Source organism: Euprymna scolopes, unplaced genomic scaffold, assembly GCF_053919585.1.
Source record: "Euprymna scolopes isolate OS-2025 unplaced genomic scaffold, ASM5391958v1 sca38, whole genome shotgun sequence".
Classification (NCBI taxonomy): domain Eukaryota; kingdom Metazoa; phylum Mollusca; class Cephalopoda; order Sepiida; family Sepiolidae; genus Euprymna; species Euprymna scolopes.
In genome coordinates, this window is record NW_027633413.1 from 88,969 (window position 1) to 98,968 (window position 10,000).

The window sequence follows — 10,000 nt, forward strand, 5'->3', positions numbered from 1 at the left end:
GGATCTCATGGGCGTCGCGTTAGGCACCTTAGCCGGACGTTTGGTTCATCCCACAGCGCCAGTTCTGCTTACCAAAAGTGGCCACTTGGCACTCGCATTCGAGTGACCAACCGCCCAGCGAAGCGTGCTGGCGGCGGCGGCCGGATGGGTCGGCTCCGTCGTTCGGGAGAGTCGGCCCGTTCCACCCGTTCCGAGTTCGAGAGTAGGTCGAGGCCGTGAACGGCCCCGGGGCCTCCAATCGTTCGCTTTACCGGATGGAATTGCGACGATCGAGCGCCAGCTATCCTGAGGGAAACTTCGGAGGGAACCAGCTACTAGACGGCTCGATTGGTCTTTCGCCCCTACACCCGGTTCCGACGATCGATTTGCACGTCAGAGGCGCTTCGGACTTCCACCAGAGTTTCCTCTGGCTTCATCCCGACCGGGCGTGGATCGCCATCCTTTCGGGTCCCTGTCGCTCGCTACGCCAGAGTCGGCCGAGTCGTACTCGGAAAAAGGGGAAACCGACCCGGGGTGATGCGCCCGCGCGCAGCGCCTAAACTCGACGACAAAATAGGACTAGTTCAAGCCGCGGATCTCACCGATGGGCGGAAGGAGGATATGGAAGCTGGCGCCCGCAATTCCCTTTTGGATGATGCGCCGGTCCCTCTCGGGGAGGAGGGAAAAACAACCGCACGTCAGCCACGAGCCTTCCCTCTCCTATCTCTCTCGGGAAGAGAGAAAAAAGGAAAAGTTGCGGGCACCGCAGCAGCGACGGCGGAAGGCCGAAAACGCCGCGCCGGCGGGCATCGGGCACGGCTCGGAGGCGGGTGAGGCGAGGAGAAGACGACGGCACGAGACCGACGACACCCCCCGACGACCCCCGGACGACTTTGCCACGACACCTCTCCCGATCGACGCCCTCCTACACGCTCTCTCGCTTTCGCTTCGCCTTCGGGGTTAGTCAGAGGTGGCCCCTACGACTCGCGACGGCAGGACTCCTCGGTCCGTGTTTCAAGACGGGTCGGGTGGGTTGCCGATGCACGTCGCTGACCCGGGTGGCGGGCGGCTCGAGTAAAAAAGCGTCGCCGAGCGACCTCTCCGGAAACGGAAACGGGCGCGGGCGGGGTTGCCCCGACAAGAACCCGAAACGTCGGCGAGGTGCGTGACGGCGAGGCCGCGCCAGTCCTATCCCGCCTCTCATCGCGCACGCGCCCGAGACGGTGGGGCGCCTAAGGAGCGACACACAGAGTGCGTCGCCCGCACGCGACTTCCGGCGGGATCAAAACGGACCGGCTCGCCACGTGTAACGGATCGTGTCAGATTTCCTCCGTTCCCGGCAGAAAGGGGCAGTTACGTTCGCGGGCTCCGACGGCCGGTGGCCCCCGACTTCACAAGGTGGGAAGACGGGGGTTTTCAGGGTGATGAAACGCCTGCCGCCTACGGAAAAAACCCGCGTGTTCGACCTGCACGCCGGGAACGGGTCGCGACGACGGACCGGAGGGGAAGTGCGTCCGGTGCCGGCCGCGCGGAGGTCGCGCCGAAGCGCCGCGCCATGATTACGCCGAGCGATGATGAAGGGGACGGGTGCAGCGGAGTCGCGCGCGGAGGGAGCAGGAGGAAAGAAGAAGCGGCGGCGACGGATGCGGCGGGTTAGGGCCCGGCGGCAGCAGCGATCGAGAGACGAGTCCCTCCGTCGCAGCCAACCGACGCAGCCACCTACCGACGCCGCGGTCGTCACCACGTTTCCCTTCCCGCTATCCACGCGGCCGTCTCCTTCGTCGGCGACGCGGGCACAAAAGCTGGAACCGCGGGGAACGAGTCCCCCGCGGACACGACGAACGACGACCTGTGCCGCGACGGCCTCTCTTTCAAGAACACACATCGAGTTTGGGCTCGAGCCTAGGCAGCACCGGACTGAGTCCCCCGCGATCGCGGTGAGCGGTCCCACCCGTTTACCCCTGGGCGGTTTCACGTTCTCTTGAACTCTCTCTCCAAAGTTCTTTTCAACTTTCCCTCACGGTACTTGTCGACTATCGGACTCGTCCCGGTATTTAGCCTTGGATGGAGCTTACCACCCGATTTGGGCTGCGTTCCCAAGCAACCCGACTCTCGGATCGAAGGCCGTCGCTCGCCGTCCGCACCGAATGGGCCTGGCACCCGCCGCGGGCGGCCCCGATCGAGGGAACTCCGAACTATGCGAGACGAAAACGAACGGCTGCCTTCGACCCATGCGCCACACGTCCCGAAGCCTTTAACTTGCGACGGGATTCGGCCGTTACTAAGGGAATCCCGGTTGGTTTCTTTTCCTCCGCTTAGCGATATGCTTAAGTTCAGCGGGTCGTCTCGTCCGAGCCGAGGGCGGCGGTTTTTAGTAGAGTGTGGTGTTTGGAGGAGAGGAATCTCGATCGGTACCCTCCGTGTGACGACGGCTGGCCGATATAGCGCCCGTCCGACCGAAAATGAAGAAGCCAACAATTAAAAAAAAGCGTGGGTCCTCCCCATCCGACGTTGCGTTGCCTACGACGCGGCCACCTTTTTACGGTGCGACGGCCGTGCTCGTCGCGCTGCTCGAGGCGTCGCTGAGAGACACCTTCATGAGGCAGAGAGCGAGACGAGCAGCGGCGGCGCTTACGTCGGCAGTCGGTTAGGTCGGTACTTTTTTTTTTGGTCTCCCTTCGGCTGCTTTCGGACAGACTCCTCCTGCTCCTCCTCCACAGTGTTTCTTCACGCGGTCGAAAAGGGAAAAGACTCCGCGGTCTGCCAGCGGGAGACGAAGGAGGAGGCCGGAGAGGGTTTTAAAAAAAAAAAAAGACATTGAAAGGAGTCAATTCTTTTTTTATTTTTCTTCCCCCTCGTCACTCGCTCCTGCGACGTCCCGGTTACCACCGTGCCGAGGACCGGGCGGGCACGGGGACGGCAAGATGTCGTTTCGTTAACGGAGAAAGACATGTAACGTTCCGCCTCTCGACCGGACGTGGCCCCGAGACAAGGGATCTCGGGGCCGCAATGTGCGTTCGAGGTGTCGATGTTCACTGAGTCCTGCAATTCGCATCAGTTATCGCGGCTGGCCGCGCTCTTCATCGACGGACGAGCCGAGTGATCCCCCGTCCAGGGTTCAGCACTTGGTTTTTTTATATTAGTTTTTGTTTATATAGATTTAGTAGTGTGCGAGGAGGTCTGTGCGAGGAGGCGTGACGGCATTGCAATGTCGCGAGTAGTTTGTTTTTTTAGCTAGCGGCGGTGGCACAGCGGCTGCAAAAAAACAAAAAAAACGATAAAGCGGCGACAAGGCAAAGAAGAAGCGGCCATCACTTGCGGTGGGCGAAAAAACAAACAGGTGGTAAGACGCGGAAGCAAGCAAGAAGAGCTGGGGCTTTAAAAACCTCCGCGTCACCACAAATCTATCTCTCGCTCCGCCTTTTATAGGTTTGTTTGCGCGCATTCGAGGCGTTGACGCCGACAGACAGAGGAGGTAGGCCGGAAAACAACAAACCAGTCTCGAACGGGAAAACGGTAATGATCCTTCCGCAGGTTCACCTACGGAAACCTTGTTACGACTTTTACTTCCTCTAAACGATCGGGTTCGGTCGTCTTCTCCAGGCATCGAACGCCGAGGCGTAGATGCACGAGTGTCGTGACGGACACGTCGCGCACTGCCCGGCGGCGTCGTCGGCCAGATCCGAGGACCTCACCGGACCGTTCGATCGGTAGTAGCGACGGGCGGTGTGTACAAAGGGCAGGGACGTGATCGACGCGGGCTGTTGACCCGCGCCTACCGGGAATTCCTCGTTCACGGGGTTGGTTACAGGCCCCGATCCCTATCACGGGAGGTGGTTCAGAGGTTTCCCAACCCTCTCGGGCCGGGGCGAAGTCCCCGCTGATACCTCCAGTGTAGCGCGCGTGCGGCCCCGGACATCTAAGGGCATCACAGACCTGTTATCGCTCCGCCTCGTGTGGCTTTCTGCCACCCGTCCCTCTAAGAAGTGCGTGAGAAAACCGACCCCGGACCCGAGCGCCACGGAGGACGCCGAGCCCGCCGTAAAAATCACTGACATCGGCGCACTAGTTAGCAGGCCGGAGTCTCGTTCGTTATCGGAATCAACCAGACGGATCGCTCCACCAACTAAGAACGGCCATGCACCACCACCCACCGAATCGAGAAAGAGCTATCGATCTGTCAATCCTACCGGTGTCCGGACCGGGTGAGTTTTCCCGTGTTGAGTCAAATTAAGCCGCAGGCTCCACTCCTGGTGGTGCCCTTCCGTCAATTCCTTTAAGTTTCAGCTTTGCAACCATACTCCCCCCGGAACCGAACTCTGGTTTCCCGCAGGCTACCCGCCGGGTCATGGAAGCGAACGCCGGCGGATCGCCGGTCGGCATCGTTTACGGTCGGAACTACGACGGTATCTGATCGTCTTCGAACCTCCGACTTTCGCTCTTGATCGAGGAAAAACGTGCTTGCCACACGCCATCGCTGCAGTTCGTCTTGCGACGATCCAAGAATTTCACCTCTAACGTCGCAATACGAGTGGCCCCGACCGCTCCCTTCGATCATTGCCTCGCCGTAGACGGAGACCGACAGACGTAGACGAGGCCCTCTTCCATCATTCCATGCTTATCGTATGCAAGCTTGAACAGCCCGCTCTGAGCACTCTAATTTTTTCAAAGTGAACGTACCGGCCGCCGCGGACACTCGGTTAAGAGCACCCTTGGAGGAGAAACCGCCGACCGCAACACGCGCGCAGACAAGACACGAAGCAGGGACTCGGAGCGGACCGGGGGGTTCAAAAAAAAAGAGGAACGCGCGGAAAGGGAGAGGGAGAGAAGCGCGGGGGTCAGAGTGCGGGGATGCGAATGAACGCACCCAAACACACACACGTAGCACCCCCCCGTTAGACTACTCCCGGAACCGAACCGACGACCACTTGTTTTTTTTTTTCCCGGATCCCGATCACGACCTCCTCGTCCACCTCGCCGGCAGGACCGCGTGGCGGGTATGCTAGCGGTTGACACCGGCGGAAAGGGCCGGGAATGCGAACGGACGACCAAAGTCAACGACGGACGATGGCGCCGCCGCCCCGGGGCCGCTTGCGCGACCACGAACCCGAGTTCGGACTACGAGCTTTTTAACCGCAACAACTTTAATATACGCTACCGGAGCTGGAATTACCGCGGCTGCTGGCACCAGACTTGCCCTCCGGTTGGTCCTCGTTAACGGATTTGAAGTGTACTCATTCCGATCGCGGGGCCTCGACAGAGTCCCGCGTCGTTATTTTTCGTCACTACCTCCCCGTGCCGGGAGTGGGTAATTTGCGCGCCTGCTGCCTTCCTTGGATGTGGTAGCCGTTTCGCATGCTCCCTCTCCGGAATCGAACCCCGATTCCCCGTTACCCGTAGTAACCACGGTAGGCACTTAACCGACCGTCGACAGTTGATAGGGCGGACCCTCGAGAGACCCGTCGCCGGGCGTGAAAGCTCGTGCGATCGACCAGTGAGTTATCCAGAGTCACCAAAGCGGAGCGCGCCGCCCTATGAGCCCCGCCACCGAACGGACCCGCGAGCGGGAACGCCGACGACGGGAGGACGGAATGACGCGCATCGGTCTCAGTCTAATATGTAGCGCCGCGACCCGGAACGGCCGACGCGGGTGCCAGCGCGCGAGGCGTGGCGACGACGGCGCGCCGACCGATCGCGGCCTGTGTCACATGTATTAGCTCTAGAATTGCCACAGTTATCCATCGCCTCCGAGGAGGAATACGGTCCCGAGGATTAGGTCCGGTTCCTGAGCCATTCGCGGTTTCGCCCGTTCTAATGCGTGGCGTGAACTTACACTTGCATGGCTTAAGCTTTGAGACAAGCATATGACTACTGGCAGGATCAACCAGGTATCGTTGGAATTTGGGACTTTGTTTCGACAGAACGACAGACCGACCGACCGACCGGGACCGACATAAGACAGACAACTACAACGACGGGCACGTGTTTATTTATTTTTCGAGGGGGTTCGCCGTCAGAAGAAGCGCGCTGCCCGCGCTGATGGCCTCTTTTTTGTTTCTCCCCTGACTTGGACCGAGACCGAGACTCAAAGAACGAAAGCGACCAACGTCGACAACAACAACGACAACGGCACCCTTGACAGCGATACATACGACAAACGACAAGCAGCACGACGGCAGTGCACACGGACATCGAGGGTCAAGGTGCAGACTGAACTCGCCGAGGTCGTCGTCATCGTGGTCGCCATCGATTCCGTCTCGTCGTCTCGTCGTCGTCAACGTCCACGTCACAGCCGGCCGAGAAGAGAGAACAGACGACAGCGTCGACAACAACAACATCGACAACGGCACCCTTGACAGCGATACATACGACAAACGACAAACAGCACGACGGCAGTGCACACGGACATCGGAGGTCAAGGTGCAGACTGGAATCGTCGAGGTCGTCGTCATCGTGGTCGCCATCGATGCCGTCTCGTCGTCGTCGTCGTCGTCTTCGTCGTCGTCGTCGTCATCAACGTACCAACCGACCGAGACGAGAGAGCAAGCAACAACGTCGACAACAACAACGACAACGGCACCCTTGACAGCGATACATACGACAAACGACAAACAGCACGACGGCAGTGCACACGGACATCGGAGGTCAAGGTGCAGACTGAACTCGTCGAGGTCGTCGTCATCGTGGTCGCCATCGATGCCGTCTCGTCGTCGTCGTCGTCTCCGTCGTCGTCGTCGTCGTCGCCAACGTCAACGTCAACATCACAGCCGTCATCGGGGAGGAGCTGGACCAGGGCAGCGGCGGCGTAAATTTTCCCGTCACCTTCGTCGTCGCCTTCGTCGACCGACCGACCGACCGGCGTCGTGTTCGTGCTCGGAAAACCGAGGAGAGACAACGTGCACATGGCGCGTTCTCGCAAGCGGCTCCTCGGTCCGATTTTTTGGGCGGCTTTTTCGAGCTTTTTTTTTTTTTCTTCACCCTTTCGTCCGTGCGACGGCGAACGTTAGGGGAAAAAAAAAAAAAAAAAAAAAAACGACAACAACGCGGCGGACCGGGCGAACAACATCGTCGACACACACGACATTGACGACCGGTCCCCCTTTTCACAATCGCATCGAGATAAAAACGAACGAGTCCGATTCGAGCACCGAGTCGCGAGCGGGAGGACTGTCGGTGCAAGTATCGATCACTGACGTGAGCGCTTCGCCGGACAGAGGATGGCTCATCCGGCAGCCGTGCAAATCGACGGTATGGGAAGAACGAACAAGAAGAGCAACGACTTGATCGGCGGCTTGGGAACTGCGGACGGTGAAAACGGGTTAATCGACTGCGACCACGACTGCTCGATCGATCTTCTTTGGCGCTAACAAAGGTGGAGGTGGCGCAAGAAGGGACTAGCGCTATCACCGTCCACGTATCAGAAGATGCGGCGGCAGACGTCGACGCTTATGCGTTGTCGGACGAGAAGTCGCTGCAGCACGTGTACCGCGAGCGGGACGTCCAAGGTTTTGCCAGACGGAAAGAAATCGGGTGTCAGCGAACGTTCACACGGCTGTGAGATCGGACGCTGACAGGAGTAGGAGGCGGCAGGCAGGCGGCGGTTACGGCGGCGGCGCCTGCTGCTGCTCATCCTCCTGTTTGCTGCGGCGACTTCCAGGACGGGAGAGCATCGAACAACGTACGTATGGTTACAAGGGGATCAGGATCTACATAGTGCATCCCCCGCGGCTATTTTTGTTTGTTTGTTCGCTCGTTCGTTAATTCGTTCGTTCGTTCGTTCGTTCGTTACAATGTACGTTTTTCCGTTCGACGGCGGCAGAGAGCGGCGGCGTTTCTCCCTAATCCGGAGGATTTATCGGTCGCACAGCGATGGGTCGTTCGGCCGATCATCGAAAGATTCGCAGGTAGTGGTTGAATGGCAGAACGGCAGCAACAACAGCGGCGGCTGAGAGCGGCGAACGCTGAGGCGGGAAGCAGAAGCTGCAGCAAACGTATCGGCTAAACATGGTGGACATAGATATGGCTGACGACGCGGGTACCACGACGACTATGGAACCAGGAAAAGGAGCCGTTAGTTGTTCCAACATATCGTTCGACACGTCGAGCAGCCCTAGGTCCACGGAGAAGCACACACACGTACCACGTATTATAACCTAACGACGATGAGCGGGCGCACGGTTGGCAGGAACGAAGGCGGCGGATCAAAACAAGTTGGAGCGCGGCGACAGCGATAACGGTGACAGCCCTAGGCGGCGGAGATGCCACTTTCTGACGCCTTTGCGACAAGCCCGTAGAGACGTTCCGGACCACCACGAGGCAAAGAGTCGCTGCTCCGACGAACCGACACACCAAAAGTGTGCTTCCTACCGAACATGTTTTATAAAACTTTCAAACTGGAAAACCCCAGAAATGGTGTTGGTTATTCGTCCAGACCCACCTCCGACACCTGAAAATGGTGGTCAAAAAAAAACGTCGATTATACGAAGCGACATTTCTGGTCGGCGATTTTCCAGTTTTACGCCTACTGCCACATGGGGATGTCGGTAGGCGTCGCAAAGTGCCTTCTCGACGCCTAGGCACACCAGGACTTTGTCATTTTTTTCACCCTCGACATTCCTGGTCCGGTCTATTCCGATTTTACACCTACCGCCATGTGGGGGTGGCAGTAGGCGTCGAAAAGTGCCTTCTCGACCGCTAGCGACACCACTACTTTAATCGAGCTCTGGAGGCCCGCACACCGACCCGGGGGCCCGCGGAGTCGACCCCGGGGGCCTCCTGGCGTCGCCGCCGCTCACTTGGACGCCTTCCGCAACCTGTGGTCCCGCTCGGGGCCGCCGGGAGCCTCGCCGACCTGACCGGTGTCGGTAGGCGTCTGGAAGCGCCCGGCCGACCTGGACGAGGTCCCCCTGGCCCCCGGGGGACACCCCTTAGTTGGATGGGGGTGCTGTCCCGGGCACACATGCAACCCGCGGCCGCCTACCGACAGCCCCCTTCGCTCGATCGCTACTCCTTTCCAACATATGTCGGAGAAGCCGGGCGGTTGTGAAACCCCAGAAATGGTGTTGGTATTCGTCCAGACCCACCTCCGACACCTGAAAAATGGTGGTCAAAAAAAACGTCGATTATACGAAGCGACATTTCTGGTCGGCGATTTTCCAGTTTTGCGCCTACCGCCATGTGGGGGTGGCAGTAGGCGTCGAAAAGTGCCTTCTCGACCGCTAGCGACACCACTACTTTATCGAGCTCTGGAGGCCCGCACACCGACCCGGGGGCCGCGGAGTCGACCCCGGGGGCCTCCTGGCGTCGCCGCCGCGCTCACTTGGACGCCTTCCGCAACCTGTGGTCCCGCTCGGGGCCGCCGGGAGCCTCGCCGACCTGACCGGTGTCGGTAGGCGTCAGTCAAACTTGCTTAAGAGGCAAAGCCTCCTCACACCTTAAGAGAGTCACAGTTAGTCCCGCCGTTTACCCCGTGGTCGTCGTCGGGGGTGCCGGTCGGTGTGTTTCGGCGTGTTTCTTTCTTACTTTAGCTCGCTCCTATAAGCTAACTCAGCAGCCCTGCTAAAATCAATTTATCATTATTTTCAATCTATCGAAAATCTTAATTTATTATTATTTTCCAACTATCGAAAATCTTAATAGAGTTGGGGTTTTTTGTTTGTTTTTTTTTTTAAATTCCATTGTAACAACAGACAGCCAGCCAGCAGCATGTGGTGTCGGTAGGCGTCTGGAAGCGCTTGAGGAGGCAGAGGAGTTGGCAAGCTCGCTAAACTGCCCGCTGGTGTGGTGGTGTCGGTAGAGGCGTCTTGAATATACCCGGTCGCTCGATCGACGACGACGACGGCTAGGTGGCCGAGGAGGAGGACTACCTACCTACCTAGCCGAATAGCCGTGGTAGTCGTCAGTCAAACTTGCTTAAGAGGCGGCAAAGTCCCGCCGTTTACCCGTGGTCGTCGTCGGGGGTGCCGGTCGGTGTGTTTCGGCGTGTTTCTTTCTTACTTTAGCTCGCTCCTATAAGCTAACT

General features: G+C 58.9%; 2 non-coding genes and 1 pseudogene across 2 annotated transcripts in view; all 3 read right to left on the reverse strand.

Moving 5' to 3' along the window:
* Positions 1-2,343, reverse strand: part of LOC145274431 (large subunit ribosomal RNA) — a 5,683-nt gene extending 3,340 nt beyond the window's left edge. The window contains exon 1 of the ribosomal RNA XR_013866671.1: positions 1-2,343. This exon is cut by the window's left edge and continues 3,340 nt beyond it. This is a non-coding gene — a ribosomal RNA (large subunit ribosomal RNA).
* A 597-nt stretch (positions 2,344-2,940) lies between these two features.
* Positions 2,941-3,098, reverse strand: LOC145274434 (5.8S ribosomal RNA). The gene has a single exon (XR_013866672.1). It is a non-coding gene; the product is annotated as a 5.8S ribosomal RNA (ribosomal RNA).
* A 398-nt stretch (positions 3,099-3,496) lies between these two features.
* On the reverse strand, positions 3,497-5,870 carry LOC145274415 (small subunit ribosomal RNA; annotated as a pseudogene).
* Between the last annotated feature and the right edge of the window lie 4,130 nt (positions 5,871-10,000).